Below are 23,634 nucleotides of genomic sequence, written 5' to 3' on the forward strand. Positions count from 1 at the left end.
ATTACTATAAAGTTTCATAATTACATTTATTGCAATTATTTTTTTCTTTTAGTTGTGCAGAGGAACACATCTTCATGCTTGTATTAAGACATATATCATTATGAAACTATTCATTTTTAAAATTATTATACTGTTGTATTTTGCTGGTAATGGTAAAGCATCACTGAATATGTAGATTCTAACCATTCTTAACAATGACTATATAGATGGATATCTATATAAGATAGAAGATTATGGGGCCCCCTTGTGCTCCCCCCACATGCCCCATCCACGAACCCCACCTGCATAAATATTTTTGTGTTACAGAAATATCTTCTATACACTATTTTTTTCTGCATGCACTTCTTTTTGCAGGTCACACTGGACCGGAACGCAGGCACTGCGGGTGGGGGACTTGGCTGCGGTGCCATTGAATTCAATGCACCGCCACGCCCCCCTCCCGCCCCAAAACAAAGTGAGCCGGCAGAGTTGCGGTCAAGAGGCCGAATGCTCTAGAACACACTCTTTATGGTGGGACTGGACCCTCAATGTTCTCAGAGTTCTTTAAAGTGACTATAATTTCAAAATTAAAGATTTTCAGCCGCGTCCCACCCTCCCCCCTTTTCATGTTTTGGGGTTCTTCCCAGTCATAGCTCTGATTATCTTCTCTCATTTTCTTTTTCCAACACATTATTAGGCTCCATGCACATATAGGGGTTTATTCACGACGGAGCCAAAGGATCCAGCCGTACTTTCGGCTGATCCTTTGGCTCGCCTCGGCCGCCTCAGGCCTTCGGTTCAGTTGAACTGAAGGACTGCTGTACTGGCTACTCACAATATTCACTATACCCCGTACAGCAGCTAAAGGCTTTGAACCCATAGGCTTCGGCTCGGCTGAGTCGTATTCACAGCCGAATCATGGAGAAAAGTCGGCTGAAGCCGACCGATCTCCACGCAAATGACAGCTGGGCAGAGCCAGCTGTGATCTCACGGCTCGCTCTGCCCAGTTGTAATGACAGATCAGCGTCCCCAAATGACCTGTCATTAAACAATAACAACTAGGCGAAGCTGGCCGTGAGATCATGTCCGGCTCCGCCCAGTTGTTATTTATTGGCTGGGACCTGCTAGAAGACTCTGACAAGTGCTGGCCAATAATAAACAGGAAGTGCGTCATTTTTTTTCTTTTCTTTTTAATTTTCCTATTTTTTACATGTTTTAAATACATTTTCTACATTTTTTTCACTCATTTAACTTTTTTCTATTCTGTTCGCTTCCTTGGAGGTACCGAGTAGAATAGCTGGGCTGAATGCCGCTCGGCCCAGCTATGTGAGCTGCCAGAGCTTCGGCTGAGTCGAAGTCCCTCTGCACTTCGGCTCAGCCAATGTACGGCTGATTGTAGCCGAGGTACAGCTGAAATCAGCCATACAAGGCTGAAGTGTTCGGCTCACTTTACTTTGGCTCGGCTATTCACTCGGCTGCCTTTGGCAGCTAAATGGTTAACCCCCATAGCGTTTGCATTTCCCGTGCAGAAGACCACACGGGACACAAATGCTATATGTGAAACAACTGCACTAATTCTGCTAGTTTCGTACCGCGCGGTACCGCAATAGTCTGGACAGTGCACATTAAAGTGCATTGTTCTTTCTGTTTAGTGCGGCTCTGCTCGTATTCAGACAGCCTCTCCAGTGTGAATGGAGCTTTACCCCACGTGACCCCCAAAATACTACAAGCGCGATAATGCGTCAGTTTCCTCGCGTTCGCGACTATATAATGGCTGCAAACAAGCGGAATCTGTGGAGTTGTTTCAAGTCATTAAATTCACTTACCAGCATCATGGCTCCCGATCCTCAGGTTCCAGTCGGGGTTTTTGTAGAACTCCTACGGTGGGGGGCCCGGGGCCGGATCTCAGTGGGGCCCCCCCAGCCTCAGGCTCTTGTGCAGCCGGCGCGGTAGGTCCGCCCTCTGTCCACCGCAACACGCCCTCATCCACTGCGACACACCCCCATCTTAGAGCTCTTCTCAGCCCCGCCGCTGTAGGAGATGTGGCTCTGTTAAAGCGGCAACGGCTGTGTATGGTGGGCCTGGGAGGCAGATGACACTGCTGTTGCCACTTTAACAAACCTGGGTCCCCTTCCGTGCGGGCTGGAAAGGGCATGGGGGTCAGTGACGGGTTCCCTTGTGGCCACGGGCCCTCGGGCAGTGCCCGACTGCCCGTATGGTCAGTCCACCCCTGCTCACTACATTCCCCTGTACCTAATCCATATTTGTATATTTGAGAAAATCTACCTAAAAGCCCCAATTATTTACCACATACTCTAGACCAGCATTTCTCAACCTTTGTTTTTCAGTCATGGCATGTGTGAAAAGTATGAGGCAACCCAGTCTAAAATGTAAACAACATAAATGTATAAATTTAAAAAACAATGTGTGCCCCACCAAAATCAATACCAGGCCCTTATCCTAGACAGGGGTCTCGTATGGATTTTAAGGGGGACCCCTGGCAAAAAACATGATGACATAGATTTTCCCTTTCACATCAAAGTCCCCCTTTCTCACATCAGAAGCTCCTCTTCACATCAGGACGCAACTTCACATTATGGACCACCCTTTTGCATTAAAATCCCCCCCTTCACATCAGGAGCACTCTTCACATCAGAGTCCCCACTTAGAGAACATTTTTAAGGCATCCCCAACAAAGCCAAATGGAACCCCATTTGAGACAAGCTGACACTTGACAAGCTGGGTCCCAGGTCTTCTATTTTTGTTTTATTGTGGTTAACAGTGTGGGTGGTTCCACATTGCCTTTCGGTGACCCTGTCTTCACTCTCAGCCTACCTGCCTACTTGAACCTCAAAACTGTCTAGGTATACAGTATGTCCAGATGTAAAAGAATGATATATTTGGGTACTTAATGGGGTTTTTTTTTATCCGCTGATCTTCCAAGATTAAAAGCCCAGGATGTGCTGTGGATTAGCATGCCTCAAATAGAATTGTTGTTGAGCAAATCAGACATGAATTTTTCAGTTTGAGAAATCCTTTCTCTACTCACATTTGGTTGGGGATTTGGGCAAATTACATATTTATTTAATCAGGGAAGATACATTTTATCAACTACATGTGAATAGGAAGCCAATGTGCCTTGTAAAATTATAACATATTGCATTGTATATATTTGGATAATAATACTTGTGACGCCCATAATTATTGCTATGATCTGATGTTAAAAGTAGCCAATGGAGTGTGACGTAGATTGATGTAAAGAACCTTTTACTTAAGTTAGCTTGCAAATACTGCTGTACTAAGAATAGTTTTGTTTGTGTTAGTCGAGTATCTGGTTAAATAACCCATAAAATACCTTGTTATTTGGTTGCCCTTGTTATCCAAAGATTAGCAGATACTGAGAGTTTCTTTTTTTAGTGCTATTTCTTTAAATCAGAATTTGTTTGTTTACATGTCGTAACGTCTACTAAACTAGTCTTTAATAGTGATTTTAACTTCTCGTGCATTAATGGTCTCATGTTTAAAACTACAGCAAGTATATAAACAGCTAGCAGATTAACACTGTGCTATTTTACTACAGGTACAGTGTTTTGGCTGTATTAGGGTCCGTATGTCATGCTGCCCTGTCAGGGAAGACTTGTAAAGTGTGTACATAATTATAACTGTATAAATTAATCTACCAGCAGCGTCGCACAGTATAGGAGTGTCATATTTGTCATTATACTTAAAATGTATGTCCAGCCAAAGCTCTTTTTCTGAGTTTAGGATAGAGTGGGGAAGAATTAGAACCCCTCTCAGGTTTTTACTGATATACATGGCTCTGTTGTAGATACTTACCCTTCTGTCCTTTTGACATTGTTTTACCAGGCAGGAAGTGATGGGAACTCTCCAAGAGCAACACATACATAAATAAAAATGCTTTAATACTGTATAATAGAGTGGGAAAAGGTTGGAACCCTTATCAAATTCTTATTTTTGATTGCGTCGCTGTTGCAGATTTTGCCTTGCTTCCTTTCTGGGGAACATATTGCCATCAGGACAGGAAGTGAGGGAAAATCTCTCTAACAGAGCCCTGGACAGCAGTAAAACTGACAGAAGCTCTAATCCTTCCTCAATCTATCCAAAACTAGAAACAATGTTTTTTGGCTTGGCATACACTTTAAGCGGTAATTGTTAAGTGGAGTGATCCATAACTGCCAATCAGAATCCACAGTGCAAAAGTCAGTCCAGAAGAAGATGGGTAGAGATTGGTGGCAGCCAGAGTAACTCTTCATGACTAGAGATTATTGATGCTTAGATGCCTAGACCAAACTTGACAAAAAGTCTATGCCTACCTTAATAATCAATAAATGCCCTGCTTTTTTTTTTTCTTTTTATCTGTTGACAAATGGCCAATAATGTTTTAAAAAATGCATTTTTAGTTATTTTAGTTTTACGTACTTTATTTTTTTACTCACTGTATTGTACTTTTGCATCCTGCCATCTTTAACTGTCACTGATTATTATCCCCCTGTCACTGATTATTATCCCCCATTTACATGTGAGCTTTCAGGCAATTTTCAAGATTTTTGCATGTTTTTGTTTGCACATTTTTTCAGGAATTTTCGGGCTTCTAGGTGTGAAATTGCACAAGAACTGCATGTTACTCACTTTTTAGGTGCTTTCTTTTATGTCTGGGTAACACAGTGTCTTTGGGGCCCAAAATGCTTAATTGTGCCCGAAAAGATCTCATGTACCTTCTCGAGTGCCAAGCAACACAATGCTAAGGTGTGAACGGGCATCACAGAAAATAAGATTCTTCATTTTGAGCATTGTCGCGCTTCAGAAAATGTGACACAAGATGCTCAGGTGTGAATGAGGGCTTACGGTGCAATGCACAGGAAGAACTAAAGTTGCCAGCTTTGTTTGTAAACAAACCCTCATGATCATCTTGATTAACTGCCATGGTAATAAGTAACATGTTCAAAAACCAGGCTGATTGTTCAATGCATTCAATGATTCTTTATAAACGCGTGAAGTTCAATACCCATGACATGCAATTAAAATAATTTTGTTCACTAGTCTTCCTTGAACAGTAATCTGCATGTTGTGGGATGTTGCAGTTTGCATACTAACATTGCTCCTTATACTGCCTTATTCAATGAGCTGCAAGTGTGACTTTATATAGAATCCATCCTAATTAACTGTGTGCATCCAAATTTGGGAATCATTTTCTGATTGCTCCTATAATGTAAAATAAAAACACATTTGCAATGCAGAAGCTAAATATTTAAAAATGTTCTTTCTTTCACATAATTTTTATAAATTTTACACACAAACAGGTAACATGGGCGTTAATAATGTACCCAAAATGCTGACGCAGCAGCCGTAATGAGAAATAGAAGCTAAGTGTATACCAACAAACGTTTTCATAAAAAGTCACAAATCTCAATATCCTCAGAACAGGAGATACATTTGAAAAAAGATACAGTAGATTTTGAAATAAGATCCTGGAGGGATCCTAAAGAGTTATCCATTCACCTGTATACTCTAGCTGTAAGCCAACATAGACAACTGGGGAGAACTTCCAAAGTGACTCACGATAGAAACCATCTCAAAAAGATCTAGTTCCCGGTTGGGGAAGGGTTCTGACACAACAATTAGTGCAAAGGAGGAGGGGAGAATGATTAGGAAGGAGGGGAAGAGCACGAAAGCCTAGAAAAAAGAAAAGTAATGATAGAGGAAAGGAGACTATGTAAAAGAAACATAGAAAGATAGGAATAAATAGCAAAAAGAAGAAAATAAATTGGTCATGGCTGGTGCACTCAAGATTGGAATTATGAGAGTTAGGAGGTCACTAATGCATATTTACAAATGTTCAATGTACAGTTTATAACTTAATATCCATAGCCTTTATAAATTATTTATTTCATATAAGCATAACTTAACATAAGGCCAATAGAGTTCATCCTATTTTCTAGGTGCTTCTGTATATGGTATATGCAGCATCACTCATCATTAATAAAGCTGGTTTTCACCACACAGCAAAATATTAAAGTAAAATAGTAGTTGTGAAATAAATGCTTTTATATGATGCATATATCCAGTCAAACCATGCTAGTGGAATGCTTTATATATGTAAGAAAATGACTCACATATTTTGCAATCTCTGTGGTTTAAAATCTGTAACAATATGGTTGCAAGTCTATGGTAAATGCACATAAGAGGGTTAACACTGCAAGGTCATATGAAAGTTTAAAAATGTTTAGAAAATCTCATATCAGACAGCTGCGGAACATCAGACAGTCACTCCAGATTGGACTAATTTAATACTTTTTTAAGTCTTGAGAGCGCAACAACAAAGACTGAAGGACAGGATTCATCTTTAGTGGTTTTTCGCAAGCTCTCTGGAAGACAAAAGCAACAGACAGCTGTACTCAATGGACCTCTACACAGAGTGATCTCATTTAACGTAACCTGCCTTCTGGCACACGATTAGCAAATAACTTTATAAGGATATGGTTGGAAGGCTCTGATTTTAAACGTGAGTAAGAGGAAAGACGTTTCATGGCAACAAGAAAATCTGTGCCCAATTTCTTCTCCATTTGCTATCGGGTGGCATTTGTTTTTTAAATTAGTCTTAAGGTGTCCACACACCTTGCGATAAGCGTACCATTATCGCGGGAATTCCCGCAATTGCACGATTATCGCAAGGTGTGTGGAAGGCGTGCAACCACTGCTACAGTAAGGTCGCACAACTTTTATCTTAGGAACATGTTCGAAAACCCGCCAAAAATCGTACGATTGTCGGCGGGTGTGTGGCATGTTCGTAAGATAAATGCCTCACAGGCCGGTGTGGGCAAACGCACACTGCCCGTTCAGCATTGCGGTCATCGGAAGCCCGCCCCTCAGCGGGGTGGGCTTGCGATCATCGCAAGTACGATCTGCCTGTCCAAGATAGGCAGATCGTACGTTTTTTAAATTACCTTACAACCATCGCAAGACAAGATGGTTGTAAGGTGTGTGCCCAGCATTAGGAATGCCGTGATAACATTTGACATAGTATGGTCTTCTTTCAAGCGGTTACGGATTGCACTGTGTTTCCCTAACTGTTGCACTGATTGGGGCTAAATTAGTAATAGAAGTAGAGTAGAAAAAGTTCATTTAGCATTTCCCACTGCTGATTTCTCCTCCTTCTCTCTCTAAAGCTGGAAGCGATGTCTTGTATATCGCTTACGCCTTTAGCTGTCATTTCTCTGGCTGCTATAGCCAAAGAAGAAGCTGGTGAAGCAGTTCTTTGCTTCATCAGCTTCTTTGGGGGGTCCCCAGGTGACATTAGGGGTCTTAGAGACCCCTGATGTCTCCATGAAGAGGACCAGTAATTGTTTTTTGGCTATCACATGCTCTTTAGCCCCCTATGTGATAGCAATCAAGTTAAGTGTAAAAAAAAAAGCTAAAAAAAATTAGTCTCATATAAAAAAAACACTCAAAAAAGTTTCAAGTCTCCTGTCCCCGCATGCACGCACTTATAAACGCAAATATGCATTTGGTGCGCCTACGTGCGAAAACAACGATTACGCAACACATGTTACATATCGTCACGAACGTCACAGTGAGAGCAATAATTCCAGGGCCATTAATCACTGATAACACTAAACTGAGAATGGTAAAAGCTTTTAAAGTGTCCCCTATGACCAATTTTAGGCATGGTAGTTTTTTGCGGTTTCGTGGGTGCATGCAATTTTAAAGCTTGACACGTTTGGTGTCTATTTACCCGACATAAAAGAAATAGACACCGGCACTCCAATAGTAAATCGATTACGTCTATTTATTGACGTACATCAAAAGCAAAATAACACACGTAGTGCGAAGTTTCGGGGACACACAGGAACCCCTTCACCTTGTTTTGCCTGATGAAGGGGTTCCTGTGTGTCCCTGAAAACGTTGCACTAAGTGTGTTATTTTGCTTTTGATGTACGTCAATAAATAGACGTAATCGATTTACTATTGGAGTGCCGGTGTCTATTTATTTTCTGCATTACTTTGATGGTGGCCATCCGTCGACTACTGAGCACCCAGGATACTTTGTTGGACGTGCGGTCAGGAGTGCAATGGGTACATGGACTGTATTTATCCGACATGACCCCATCTTTGATATTTTACCAAATAATTGGGTGCTGATAAATGTTTTATAACATAACATAGGTAAAACAGTTTTTTTTCAAGCTTTTCAGAACTCTTTTTCATTATATAGTAAAAAATAAAAACTCCAGTGGTGATTAAATACCACCAAAAGAAAGTTCTATCTGTCCCTAAACAATGGTATAAAATTCATTTCAGTACAGCGTTGCATGACGGAATAAATGTCAGTCAAAGTACTGCAGCGCTGAATAATGAAAAATGGCCGGGACAGGAAGGGGGTTTAACACCCGGGTCAGTGGTTAAAAGAAATCGAGTTTTGCTGCAACACAATTAATCGATTATTGAAAAAGTTGACAACTTTTTCAATAATCGATTATAATCGATTATGTCGATTAGTTGTTGCAGCCCTACTTACCACCTCTTCAGTGCTGTCTTCCAAAGACCCACCACTCTGAGATTCAGCACCAGTTCTCTCCTGGGTTGAATGACAACCAGCATCATTGAATCCACTTCCTGTGAGCACTAGCTGTCATGGGCACACCCTTGGGGATGCGTCACCCCACCAGACTGGCCTCACAGCACCTCTGCACAGAACATACACGGATTTTATTTTAATGAAGCTACATGTGTAAAAATTTTGAAAATGACTAAAAACTATTTTAGCATGGTAAAGCGTTTATCAGATTTTAGTGATTTGGGTTTATTTATAATTTATCACTCCATTGTAAACATTCTTGTAAATATTTTAACAGCCTTGTTCTACTTAGCACTAACTTTTCTGTGCTGTTAATACTGTTACTGTTACTCTTAAGCGGACAGAGGGTTAACTACACACTAGAAAGGAATTCTTCATATTTGTATTTCTTTATTATGTACAAATACTGTATAAAACATTGACAAGGTACTGATGTGCTTTGTATTTTGTATGGAATGCTGTAGCTTGAGTGTGCTTGAACATTTACAGCTGACACCTGGCGATGGAGTTTGTATGCCTTGAGACTGGACACCTGGGAGCAGTTAAAAGGAATGCAATATGTTTTGTTGTATACATTTTCTTTCTTTATGTTCAGAATTTTAAAGAAATATACTTTTTATATTTTTGTCAGATTTCTTATTTATATTCCTGGATATTAGACGGACCCTTAGGCTCCTTTTTATTTGTTTAACTGTCTTTTCTTAGCTGCTATAAAAAAAATGGTTGTTTATAGAGCACAGTAGTGCAAGCTGGAACTAAAACACACAAATGTATGAATAAGAGGAGTAAGTCATCCCTACCGAGTTTTCTGTACTTTCAGTCAGCAAGAGAGTATGATGACTATCATCATCTGCTTTTCTCTTCGGCCCCCCTTTTTACATTTCAATTTGTACAATATAGAGACCTTAAACAAAGTTAAAATGAAAATGTAAAAACTAATATAGTTTAGAATAAAAAGGCAACCCCAAGAAAATTATAGTTTTTCTTCATGCTTACACACATTGATATATATACACTATATTACCAAAAGTATTGGGACACCCCTCCAAATAATTGGATTCAGGTGTTCCATGAAATTCTATGCTACTAAATATTCCACGGTCAACTGTTAGTGGTATTATAACAAAGTGGAAGCAACTGGTAACAATAGCAACTCAGCCATGAAGTGGTAGGCCAAGTAAAATGACAGAGCGGGGTCAGCACATGCTGAAGTACACAGTGCACAGAAGTCGCCAACTGTCTGCAGAGTCAATAGCTACAGACCTCCGAACTTTGTGTGGCCTTCAGATTGGCACAACAACAGTGTGTAGAGAGCTTTATAGAATGGGTTTCCATGGCCGAGCAGCTGCATCCAAGCCTTACATCACCAAGTGCAATGCAAAGTGTCAGATGCAGTGGTGTAAAGCACGCCACCACTGGACTCTAGAGAAGTGGAGACGTGTTCTCTGGAGAGGCGATTCACACTTCTCTGTCTGTCAATTTGATGTACGTGTCTGGGATTGGCGGTTGCCAGAGAACGGTACTTGCCTGATTGCATTGTGCCAAGTGTAAAGTTTGGTGGAGGGGGGATTATGGTGTGGGGTTGTTTTTCAGGGGTTGGGCTTGGCCCCTTACTTCCAGTGAAGGGATCTCTTAAGGCATCAGCATACCAAAACCTTTTGGACACTTTCATGCTCCCAACTTTGTGGGAGCAGTTTGGGGATGACCCCTTCCTGTTCCAACATGACTGTGCACCAGTGCACAAAGCAAGGTCCATAAAGACATGCATGAGCAAGTTTGGGGTGAAGGAACTTGACTGGTCTGCATAGAGTCCTGACCTCAACCTGATAGAACACCTTGGGGATGAATTAGAGCGGAGACTGCGAGCCAGGCCTTCTCGTCCAACATCAATACCTGACCTCACAAATGCACTTGTGGAAGAATGGTCAAACATTCCCATAGACACACTCCTAAACCTCGTGGATAGCCTTCCCAGAAGAGTTGAACCTGTTATAGCTGCAAAGAGTGGGCCAACTCAATATTGAACCCTACGGACTAAGACAGGAAGGCTTAAAGTTCATGTGAGTGTAAAGGGAGGCGTCCCAATACTTTTGGTAATATAGTGTATATTGGAAAAGTGTTACCCAAGACTTTAGCCCTCTCCAGTGCTGTTGCTAGTCTGCTACATTCTGTTATGCCCAAACTTGATACCTGGTTCCCTGGATTATTGTCTTTTTTTGCTGTATTATTCTGATCTCTACTAACTTTTTCTTCTTCTTCTTCTTATTTCTTATTATACCATTCCCCTATATTTTATGACTGTCTTGCTTTCTTAAGACAGTACTCAAGCCATAGGTGGTGGGAGGGTGGATTTATTCTGTACTGAGTGGCACTCACTTTATGATGCAAGGAGAACACACAAAAGAAGAAACGCTCCTCCACAACTTATGTGGTGCTTGCCACTGGGACATGTCCTTGCTCCAATATGAGCCCATACAAACAAAGGAGAAGCCGACTGCTGGGATAGTTCATTGAAACTTGTACCACATCCCTGGTGTCCTGCCCTAGGTCCCACCCCTTAAACGCATTTCACCCAATCATGGAAAAAAAATGGAGAAAGTTAAATTTTTCTGCCGATATAGTGGAGTATCCGTTCTTTCTCTCCTCCCCGCTGGTCTGTGTCCCAGTGGGGAGAAGAGAAACTGTCACAGACGGCCGAGCGCCGCAGGAGGAGAGCGCTGTGAGCGGCCGGAATCTCTCCTCTCACACCGCTCAGCCTCCACAGATTGGCAGAGCGGTGTGTGGGCGGAGCTCTCCCGCTCCACTCGCTCAACCTCCTGTGACAGCTGTCAGGATGGAGAGCGAGGTACAAACACGCAGCGATCAGTGATCGCTGAGTGTTTGTAAATTATTGAGGACATAGTATGGTTACTATAGCCTCAATTATGAATGAATGGGAATTGATCTACAGCACCTCCTGTTCATTCATGATTGTAGTTATAATAAACATACTATCTCCACAAGTTATGAATGAACAGGAACACCCACTATAAAGGATTCCTGTTCATTTATAACAAGGGCTGCAGAAAAAGAGATTGAGGAATCTGTGTTCTCAATCTCTTTTTGTATTTTAAAATATCAGGGGTCTGTATATATATATACAGTGTATATATGTATATCTTCTTGCTGTGTATCTCAAATTTTAACATATGCACAGTATGAAACAAAACTATGTGCTACGTATACTTAATGTACTGTTGAAAACTGCTCCTCCAGCCCACTCCCTATAATATCCCATTTGTGCCTGCAGAACTTTGCAGTTCATTATAGAAGTTTCTTGCCATACAAGGCCACCAGCATCATAATCTGGAGGAACAATAACATCTGTTTATATTGCAATGTGAAGCAGAATCACTAGGTAATTTACATGTCAGAAACAAAAGCTCTGCAATGAGACCCAGAATTTTGACTACTAACCCCATAAATCATTGTAACCCCACACCTGTGAGAAAAATCTGGATATCACCAAAGCTCCTGCTATAAAACTCTTTAGTACATAGTCTGAGAATTCCTTTTTTGAATATTTTTTCTTAGTTCTAAAATTCCACAGGTCCCTGCAGCAAAATATTTTTGTATCAATGTGTCTGCCATACAGGATTAATTGTTAGCGTTATAAAATAGACGTGTTTATAAACTGTGGTTAGGAAACTAGCAGCAATATGTCGATTGTTTTTTATTTTGCAACGGTGTATATCATAGAACTTTACATATTGAAGTAGACAGATAGTTCAACATTATCTAGATTATTTCAATGGGCTGACGGAAAATAAATAGAGATCAATAAGAAATAATAATTTGCTATGCTGAAATCTGATAACTGCATATACCACCATGCTTCCTCTTTGCACTGCCATATTAAAATAGGGCTTAGTTTGCATGTTTGTTTTGTGATCAAATACTGTAATTATATGGTTCTTAAACTGTATAGAGGGTCTCCCTGATGAGCCAAATATCCAAACTTTGTAATCTTGAACAACTTTCTATTTACAGCACTTTTTAATTTTTCTTCAAATGTTTGATTTTTCAAAACATGCAAGTGCATTGTGTGTCAACAGTCATATCTAAATTCAGCCAATCCAAAATTATTATTTGAGGTATTTGGTAGATACTGAACAGTTAAACCCCCTCACATTTTCCTATATCACTTGGGAAATTTTTTTGTTGAGCTATGTTTAATTGCACCAAAACATAGGAATGAAGCACTGCTTCTCCACGGCTTTAGCAGGGGAAAGATAGCCAGGTGCTTGCTGGCAAGAGTGTGTCCTTGCTCCAAATAGACAGGCATATAGTAGAGAGAGAATCCAGCTGTACTCCATTCCACACTGAATCAGTTTATTGAAAATGTGTACATGACACAGAACTCGGTCAGTTACATAGCTACATAGTATTTGAGGTTGAATAAAGACACAGGTCTATCATGTTCAACCTGTGTGTGTCTTTGTGTTTTGTTGGGCATGCATGTTTGTATTTGAGTCCCTGTGTGGTCTAGTTTCTAAGAGTACCTGTACCCCTGTATGTTACAGTCTCTGACGATGGTATCAAATTGATTTTTGAATGAATCAATATTCTCTGCTGATAACCACTGCTTGTGGCAGAGAGTTCCAAAATGTAACCACTCTGACTGAAAAGAACACCCTATGCCCTTTGTGGTTAAATCTTTTCTCCACCAATTTTAGGTGGTGGCCTCTAGTCTTTGTTAGGGAGTTTACAGTAAAAAAGTTTATTGCTGATGTTGCCATCATCACTAAACATTTTGTACATCAAAATCATGTCCCCTCATAATCGCCTCACTTCCAGCATGAACAAGTTTAAATTTAGCAACCTTGTCTCATAGCTTTGATCCTCCAGCCCCTTAATTAGTTTTGTTGCACTTCTTTGGACCCTCTCTAGCTCAAGGACTTAATTTCTGTGGATTGGTGACCAAAATTGATCCGCATACTCAAGATGTGGCCAAACCAGTGATCTATGAAGTGGCAAAATTATTACTTTATCTCTACAGTACATTTACTCAACAAGCTGTTCAATCTGTGGTCGACTATCAACCCCAAAACTTTTTACATTTCTTACTTCTCTAGTAGAGTACCCATTAATGTGTATTCTGCTTGCCTCTTTTTAACCACAAAATGTAGTACTTTACATTTTTCAACATTAAACCTCATCTGCCATATAGTTGCCCACTCCCCTATTTTATCCAGATCCTCCTGTAATGTTATAATGTTGAAGTCAAATTTTCAATAAACTGATTCAGCGTGGAATGGAGTGCAGCCAGATTCTTCCTTTAACTACATGTTTTATTGAGTTTCAGTGTCTGCACACCTACTGTTGCTATTATAAGGAGGTCCAATTCTATCTTTTTGGATTTTATATCTTATATTATGGAGAATTAACAAGAGGAGCTGGAACACACAAAGGTGGTAAGGAACAACCATAATTCCCAGGTGGACAGAAGATGGCAGAGTATCCCATTGTTGGAGTATCCAAGACATATAAGAATTCAGGGGCTATCCAAGCCCACCAGACTCTTCCTATAATTAAAATGGCAGCCTTTATGGTTAACTGAACCTTTAAAGCCACACTCCAGGCAAAATGATGATTTACGCATCACACTGGGCGTGTAAATTATGATTAAAAAGCGGGGGTTATGTGCAGAGGGTTGCTGCAAAGTAATAAAAAAAATCTGGCAGCACGTCTTTCCCCTCACAGAACACCCAGGTTCTGGCACTGAAGAAAAGGAAAATATGCATTTTTTTATTTATTTACTAGACACTCTGTGACTGGAGGAGTCGACAGGCATGTGACAACATCTCCCCTCCTCCAATCACAGAATGTCTTGTATTCTCTGTAATGTCTTGTATTCTCTGTATGTCTTGTAGTCTCTGTATTCTTTAAAAAATACATTTTCCTGAATGAAGGATAGTGCCCTCTGCATGTAACACAACTTTTGAAATAATTTACACACCCAGATTCTACCTTAAAATAAAATAAAAAAAAACTCAAAAAGTACAGTGTGACATGCAGCACCAATTCTCACTAAGATAAAAAAAATGCTTATGCCAAACAAAGAAAAAAAAACTGCAAAACCTCAAGACTTGTATGTCATGGTGGCAGAATAAATTAGGTACCGGTAGTATACCGTATATACTGTACAAGCAACTCATTAGAACCTAAATTCACAAGCAGCATGTTAAGTTGTAAACGTATGCTTGCCGTTGTCAATGTCTTCACATCTGAGCACAGGCACAATTTTCCATGACATTTGTACTCTTTGTAGTTCTTTTACAGTTATCTGTAATGATGTCAATGCAGTGTTGTTTCTGTATGAAATTTAAATACTACAAAAAGAGCAGTGCTAAAAATAAGTAAACTTACCAAAATACAAACAATTATTAAGTGCATTTTGGTAAGTGTAGTTTAAGTGTAGTTATTTTTAATGCTGCAATTTTTGTAGTATTTAATTGATATGTACCTTATTCAATTTTAGTTCCTACTGCTATAAGGTAGTGAAATTTAGGGCAGTGCGAAAGGATCTCTTATGAGTTTTCTGTATGAAATGTGCATGTAGAAAAGCAAACAGATGGCACCCGTGATATTGCTGCTTGTACGCTATAACAGATGTGCACATGTCCGAGTGGACTACACCTTTAGAGCATTTTATTAGAAAACCAAGCTCACAAAGTATCAAAGCAAATGCATGAGCAGGATGCAACAAGCATTTCCAAAGTAGGTCAGCAGTTGAAAAACTCTTGCACACTCACCCGCTGAGCGATCATTCAATCCCCTTCCATTGAGTGCAGAGTGTCATGGACCCATCCCCTTATGGGGCATCACTACCACACCAAACACTCACAATATAATTATGCAGGCGACAGCACTGACGTCATCACATCAGTAATGCCTTTTGCATCATTGAGGACCACCCATCATTGAGGACCTTGCATTTGTTGTGACCCGTCAGACTTCTGAATAAGGAAAGAAAGAAATTGCACTTTAAAGAAGAACTCTGGGAATTTTTTAAAAATGCACCGTTTCAGTGGGATGACCCTCGCACTGCAAGGGTTAAGTGCTTGTTTTGTCTAGGGGACCCAAAGCTAGGGATCGACCGATAATCAGGGCCGATATTCCCAAGTTTTTTACATTTTCTGTATTGATAACATTTACTGATCCTACTGTAATATTCAGGGCGGATATGACCCCGTAGCCAGCCGCATCAGAAAATAAACTTTTATTCTTTTCCACAAATAGTCAAAGTAAATGGCTTATATTCAGCATATACAACATTCGGCTCAGCGCCTGTATACTAAGTCCCACCTCAGGGTTAGAGTCCCAGCCTCAGGGTTACAGTCCCAGCCTGCATTCAGGACCCATTCCTGGCGTCCTGTACACTACAAATTACTGATATAAACACTGTGCGAAGTTCAGCTGGTTCTTGAGGAACCGGCCGAAATTTGCACAGTAAATGCCTCTGTCTGTCCGGCATCCCTTGATCAGCTGATCGAAAGAGCAGGTCAGAAAATCTATGTAGGAACAGAGCCGGCAGCCAGTGAGCTGCCGGCCCTGCTTAGTATTCTAACAGCGGCCGGCGGCCGCTGTCAGAATACTGAAAATAGAGCATATAGCAGGGGTATCAATAGCCAGCCTGCTATTGGCTATTTTAAATTGCAGTAGCAAGCTGGCTATTGCACCAGCCCACTGCCTACTGTAAGTCAGCGAAGGAGCGGACCTGAAGGAGAACTTTATCCTTCAGGTTCTTCTCTGCTGATTGACAGCAGGCAGTGGGCATATGTAATAGCCAGGCTGCTATTGGCTATTGCAATTGGAAATAACGAATAGCAGGCTGGCTATTGCTCCCAGCCACTGCGGATCAATCAGCAGAGAAGCAGACCTGAAGGAGAACTTTCTTCTTCAGGTCCGCTACTCTACTGATTGACAGCAGGAAGTGGGGGGTTTAATAGCCAATTGCACCTCCCACTGTCTGCTGTTTACATTCAGCTGCTGGCTGCGGAATCTTGTCGCCGGGAAATAAATGGGGAGGGGGTCGACCAATATCAGGCAACTGCCTGCTGTTTATATTCAGCTGCTGGCACAGCTGGATGTAAACAGAATATCAGTACCTGATAACGGTTATCAGCCTGAAAGGTGGCCCATAATCTGTATCGGTATCCATTCTGAAAAATGGATATCGGTCGACCCCTAATCAAAGCAGATATATTCTCCTAATCCTCAGTTTTATCGGGCTGCTAGACAAGTCCCCTTCTCCCCTGGGCTCTGGCAGTCTAAGGACCGCTGGCGTCATCATGTCTAATGCCGGTCCATTGACTTGCATTAGACGTGGGGACACCGAGGGACATTCTTCAGCCAGAGTGGAGGATCAAGTGAGTAAATGCTTTGTTTGCACCCCCTATACAAAACAAGCACTCAACCTTTGCAGTGCAGGGGTAGCCTTACTGCGAGGGTAGGTTTTTTTAAAATTCCTGGAGTTCTTCTTTAAAGATGATGGTTTTAAATTACTGTACCTATATTGTGTTTTGTTTCTGTGTTATTCACTTGTTTTCAAGATAAGAATGAGTCATTGAGAACCTAAATCCATTTAATGTAATTAATCTATATTGAGAAGCCAGATAAGTTTCAGAGTAATGACTGAGTTAGCCATTAACATGTTGATGGCATGTGGTTTACTTTTTTATTCTACTTAATGCTCTTAATAATCGTTTCCCTAACATCCCAAAACCACCCATCTCGAGCTCCAAGTTTTGTTGCCTCTGTGGTTAGTAGTTGTTGGAATTCAAGCGCAGCAGCTGGAAAAAGCTGAGCATTTAGTGCGGACCTTGTACTATGTCGTATCCGAATGACGGGGCTGCTACAGCTTTTGTAACCTTTCTATGTGTTGTAGAGGGGAACCTACACAGTCCAAAGCCATATTATTGTGCTAAGAAGCAGGGAAACCTGAGAACGAGACACAGCTTTCCTGCAAGTAACAGATGGTTACTGTTTAAGTGCAGGCATAACCCTGTCCCAACACCACATGTAATGAAGGGGGGGGTGGGGGAGGTCTCAGTAAAAGGAAAACACTGATTGGACCAATCTCATATCCTACTTAATCATAGTCATATGGGAGGCTTTTTCAAGCATAGAGAGAGATGGCTGTTAAAATTTCTAGCGTGCTGGAATCTTGCAAGGAAGCAGTGCAGTGTGGTAAGTTTCTGTGGTGTGTCCTGTGATTTAATGAATAGAACCTTTCCATTTCTGCCAGCCCTGCAGAAAATGTGGTTGAGGGATTTATTATGGAACGTACCAAAGGCTGGCACATAACATAAGGTGGAATAGAAACTCGTAGCGCAAAGGTGACAAACAGAGAAAGTGTTTCATTCTTCTTTCTTCCATTTAGTTGTATGAGGTAGATTAGGTATGCTCATTATTGGCAAATTCAGATTGTTTATAATTATATTGATTTTGCAGGTAAGATTGCTATTTCTGCCATCTGATAACTATTCTGAACTTTAGACTGATTATTCGTATGGGAATTTTTGTCTTTACATTGCACATTAATGATTTACATTATTGAGAAATTGGTCTGTCCACAGGCTAGTTAAAACTAGGATAAACTGTGTCTTTGATATACTGGATTTACACTTTTCGTGATTAATGACATTTATGGCTCCTTTGCTGCGGTGCATTAATAACTGCATGCTGTTCAATGTGTTTCTGTTCCCTTTATATACATGGTATTGCCAGTTTTTGTGACGCTTCTTGTATATCATGCCATACAAAACATATGAGTGCACGTGTTTGTCTAAAATGAAATCATTTGTAATTATATTTCCTTTCAAATATACTTTCACGATTTGCTGATTTGAATAAATGTGTTTGATTTTTAAATAATAACTCCTTTAAGTATGGTGCTATGAATTAAATTATAACAGCCTGTCGGTCATTAATATCATCTAATTTGTAAATCTGAGTTGTACAGTAGATGTTTCCTTTCTTTAAAGATAGTCAGGTTAGGAATATTTTTAAATATACCATGTTCATATTTATAAAAAAAATACAAGTAATGTTGACTTTTATCATTGGAAAATCAGGCTTTAAAACAATGAATAGAACAGAATGTTTTTAGATCCTGGCTAACGTATTCTGGACATTTCTTGTGTAAAAAAAAGCTTGCTTAACTGATAAATGGTAAAAATGTGTCAGTTGTTTATACAGGTTCTTTCTATTTCATGATGTGGGTGATCGGTGCAGTCGTATTTACGCCACCCTGCTGAGACTTTTTAATGTATTATCCAATTACAGAAGCACAAACAAGCTATCAGGAGGCCCCTATCAGCCATTACACCTTGTTTCTCTAGCGTTTACAGGGAAAATAAGACTGGAGCTAGGATAGTCTACTGAGACGTTGGTTTGGATTCAAAAGTCAGCATACATTACTCAGCTCAATTTCCTGCTGTTTATAACATCGATCAATTACATGAGGGGTGCCTTTTTGGGAAGATTTCCTGCAGTTTGCAGTTTTTCAGCTTATATTTGTTTAAGGTTTGAACAGAGAGAATAATTGCTGTACTGTATTGCATGTTATCTCTGCTTAAACATGACATTTTTATAGGTAGTTATCTGGAATATAAGAGTAAACAGGCAGTATAGCTCCAATATATTCTAGGTTATGATGACTTGTTGATGGTCCTCTAACGTGAAAGGTGGAGCTAAGAGTGTTTATAGCTGTATGCATGTTTAAATAATAAAATACTATTAGAGAACTAATTTTGAAATGTGTTACTACATAAAGTTTAGTGTATTAGTAAACACATTGTATCATTTTACTAAGATGATGGTGTTTGTTGCTACCTTTCGTACTTTCAGTGTGAGTTTGGTATTTGCTGGCAAGTTAAAGAATGGAGTAGTAGAGCTGCTCTTAATAACAAAGTTGCTTGCTGAAAATGATGGAGAAAGCGTCACATTTTGAAATAAATAATTATACCTTTGGATAATCCTTCCTTCAACCATACCGCCTGAACTATTCGGTATCTGTCAAGTGATACCCCAGTTACTGGCTAACAAAGGGGCACTAAGAAGGAATTATAGTGTATTAATCTCAACTATCAGTCAAAAATATATTGCATTTTTCTACAATAAGTTAAACTTAAAATGTGCCTAAGTTAAAGTGGCAGTAAAGTGACAAGGAGCTTTTAGCTATGATATGATAGTAAGCACAGCATATTAGCAAATTATGGCAGAATTACCTACCAAACCAAACCAATCCCCTCCAGCGCCGCAATAGTCCCACCCCTGCGCTTCCATCTTTGATCGGCTCTCTTCTGGTTTCAAGTCTTACTTCATCTCGGCATGCTGGGTCTGTGCGCTGAGCTGCACATGCAAGGCCCAGTATAGAGAAATAAAAAGTGCAGAATAGTAGAGAGAATCTTTTATGGCAGAAGAGCCTTGCATAGTCTCTTCTAACTCAAAAAGCCTGTCAATCAACATTTAAAAAAAAACTCCTTTACTTCCACTTTAAAATCTGCTTTAAAATAGAACATCACTGACCACCCGCAGTCCGCTACAATATCTGAATGTGCCATGCTTAGGAGTATTATCATACAACTGTACTAAAAATGTGTGTTTTTGTAAATATTTCTACCTATGTATATTCACTAAGAATACTACATTTGTAATTAAACTATATCTTCATCCAAAACATTTTTTGCTAGTGTGCGTAGAGTAAGGAAGGGTTACAACCTCTGTTAGGGTTTTATTGCTGTCTGTATCCCTGTTAATGGGATCTTACCTCAGTATTTAATTTTTTGTCCCTAATAAAAAGTAAGTGGGGTCCAACATGTTATGGTTGTTACTGGAGCAAGAGTAGATGAGATACCTTCCAATGGTGACAGCTTTCAGAGGTGGGATTTTCTCTAAGTTTGTGGAGATTTTCACTTACTTTCTTTATGTGTTTCCTGTGGGGACAGGAAGTACAGGGAAAGCTCCTGAATTGGGAATAATAATGAGGTTCTAACCCTTACCTGCTTTATCCAAAAACAAAAAAAATCTAACTTTGGCAAGAGTTAACAGTAAATTTTAACATACAGTTGACCTAATTTATAAAATATGATCCTGCAATTCAGATTCAGGTCTGTTTTAAGCAAAGCCAGATCTCACAATCTTCACAGTTTTCTAATTGCAAATGAAACAGTAAATGCAAAAGCGCTGTAATTGCCTGACGTTCTAGTCGGACTACGTTAGCAATGAATACCATGAGGCATAGGCTTAGTATTACATAGCCGTATTCGTGTCAGAATGTCCTGAGCAGCTGATGAGATGACATACAGATATTTGATAAAGACTCTGAATTGAAAGAATAAATCTTCTCCAGTTTGTACGTTTTCGATTTGCTTCGTTTGAGAACCTGACAGCATTCAATTAACTGTGTGATGTGGAATTGCAGAAGAAAGACCCATTGAAAAAGAATAAAGCAATTTGTTACGGAGCAATCTGGCTTATTTCTGTGTAGACAAAACATGCATTAGATAGTTAGTACAACTCATTTATTCAACATTGGAGGTAATGTAAAATGATATTGTTGATTTACTAAAGGAATACAGATGGCCCACTTTGCAAAGTGAATGTACACATAGTTTAGTGAATAGGGTAAAGCTGTGTTCACTTGAATCACCCAATCATTTGCCAGGAAAAATACAGTTTTTTATTGTCCTTATACATTATTAGGCATTCAAAGTGAACAAAGCTTCACCTTATTCACTAAACTAAAGCTGGCCATAAACCAGGGGCGTCCCGAGGCTAGGTGTCACCCAGAGCAGAGACCAGGTGACACCCCACCATGATGTCATTGCGCATGCGTGTGACATTGCCGTGCACGTGCGCGATGAAGTCATTGCACATGCACGGTCGTCTAATTGATGCCTGCCGGCGGCAATCTTGGTGATGGACGCCGGCAGAGAGGGGAGGGGACGTTCACCCGGCAGGATGAGGAATGCCGCCGGGTCCCCTCTTCTGACACTGTCGTGCTCTCGGTCCGTGACCGAGTGCCCGACTTTTCAACGGGGGTGACACCAAAAGGACTGTCAGCCGCACCCCCCTTATGAAGCCACTGCCATAAACTGCTTGAATGTTGTCCCCCGCTGAAACTTCAGTATTGTGTGGCCTTGCCGGCACCCTTTCATTTGACAAAAGCTGATTTTTCAACTAACTTTTGTTGAAGGAGCCAGGCCAAAAATTGTAATTCGAACGGTGACTGCAGTCAATCAGCTGCAGTCACTGATCAAATATTCTGAACGCTGCAGGTGCCGACTGTCAGACTAGAATAGTCATCCACATGGTTAGTGTGGAAGTGGGAATCAAGCACATCCCACTGGGATGAAGAGAAAAAAGCACCTAGTGTATGGCCAGCTTAAAGAAGAACTCCGGGCAAGCTTTTTCTTGCTCATTTTTGTCTAGGTGCTTAAAAACAAGTTATACTGATCCGAATCGCAGAGCTGGCCGGCTGTTACAGCACTCCCTGAAGCCTGTCTCCTCCTTCGCTGCAGCGATGGGATGTCCCTCGGCATCCTCACATCCAATATACAGTCTATTAGACGTGATGACTCAGGGACCTCTGACCTCTCCAGTGGAGGGAGAAAGAGGCTTCAGAGACTGGTTTAAGAGCAAACCGGCTCCAAGGATCGTGTGAGTATAACGTTGTCATTTTTGCACCTAGACGAAAATGAGCACTTAACCCTCGCAGTGCACAGTTAGCCCCTCTGCAAGGGTTAGGAAAAAGTGTGCTGGGAATTCTGCTTTAAGTGAACATTTGCAAAGTGCACATATACTTTTTAAAATGATCATTCACTTTGCATAGTGAACCTCCATTATTCTTTTAGTAAAGCAACACCTATGTGTTGACCATAGTAACCAGTACGTCTTCTTGTTTTAAATGTTGCATCCTACAATAGAAAGAGAAATGCAAACAGTTTCTTTGTTACAGTAACACAGACACGTCTATGTCTCCAAGTTGTAAATCATCAGTTCCGGTTTCTACTTACAGTCACCCTTTTATTAATATTTATTAAAATGATTTAATTAAATAGTGATGTAAACCTGACAGCCTTTACCACAATGGCTAGTGATAGCACACCTCACTTCATTCGAGCAATAATCAAGATCACTGGAATTTGGATGTTAGAGGAAACTTAACATCAAGGTTTAAGGCTGCTATTGCTACTTATCATTCTTGAAGTGCTAGTTTCCTAATACTTGGTGTCTATTAACTGGATTTGCATAGAAATATGCAAATAAGGATGTACTCTGACTTTACAGATATCTATACTTACTCCAGGTCAGTGACTCAAACCTCAGTGAACCCAGTTGGTCAGTGTACTAGCCAGACAACTGGCATCATCAGAAGGGGATTAGTGGCAGCCCCCATGGGAGTCTCAGGAGTGGCTTGCTTTAAAGTATTTACAGCTTCTGACCAGGCAGATGTGCCAACTTCCAGTCTGGAGTCGAGGAGACAGCTGTCACAGGATGGCGGGTCGGCAGAGCTGGGGAGGAGTCTGCTGTCATAGGAGACCAAGCTCTCCTCCTCGCACCACTCACTCAGCCTCCTCTGACAGCGAGTCAGGATGGAGAGGGGGTACGAGCAGTCAGCGATCAGGGTTCGCTGACTGTTTGTAAATAATTGAGGATATAGTATGTTTACTGTGTCCCCAATTATGAATGAATGGGAAGTGATCTGCATCACTTCCTGTTCATTCATAATTGTGGACATGATAAGCATACTATCTTCTATGAATGAACAGGAACACTCAGCATAGAGGCTTCCTGTTCATTGATAACAGGGGATCCAGAAAAAGAGATTGAGGACTCTGTGTCCTCAATCTCTTTTTCTATTTTAAGAGGGAAATATCAGGGGTCTATTTAGACCCCTGATATTTCACCGCAGCCAACATTAAAGTAAGAACATTTAAATATTGAATACAAAAAATAACAATAAAATATAAAAAAATAAAAAGTTTATAAAAAATAAATAAAAATAATTT

Source organism: Nanorana parkeri, unplaced genomic scaffold (assembly GCF_000935625.1).
Source record: "Nanorana parkeri isolate BGI_ZX_2015 unplaced genomic scaffold, ASM93562v1 scaffold162, whole genome shotgun sequence".
In the NCBI taxonomy this organism is placed as follows: Eukaryota; Metazoa; Chordata; class Amphibia; order Anura; family Dicroglossidae; genus Nanorana; species Nanorana parkeri.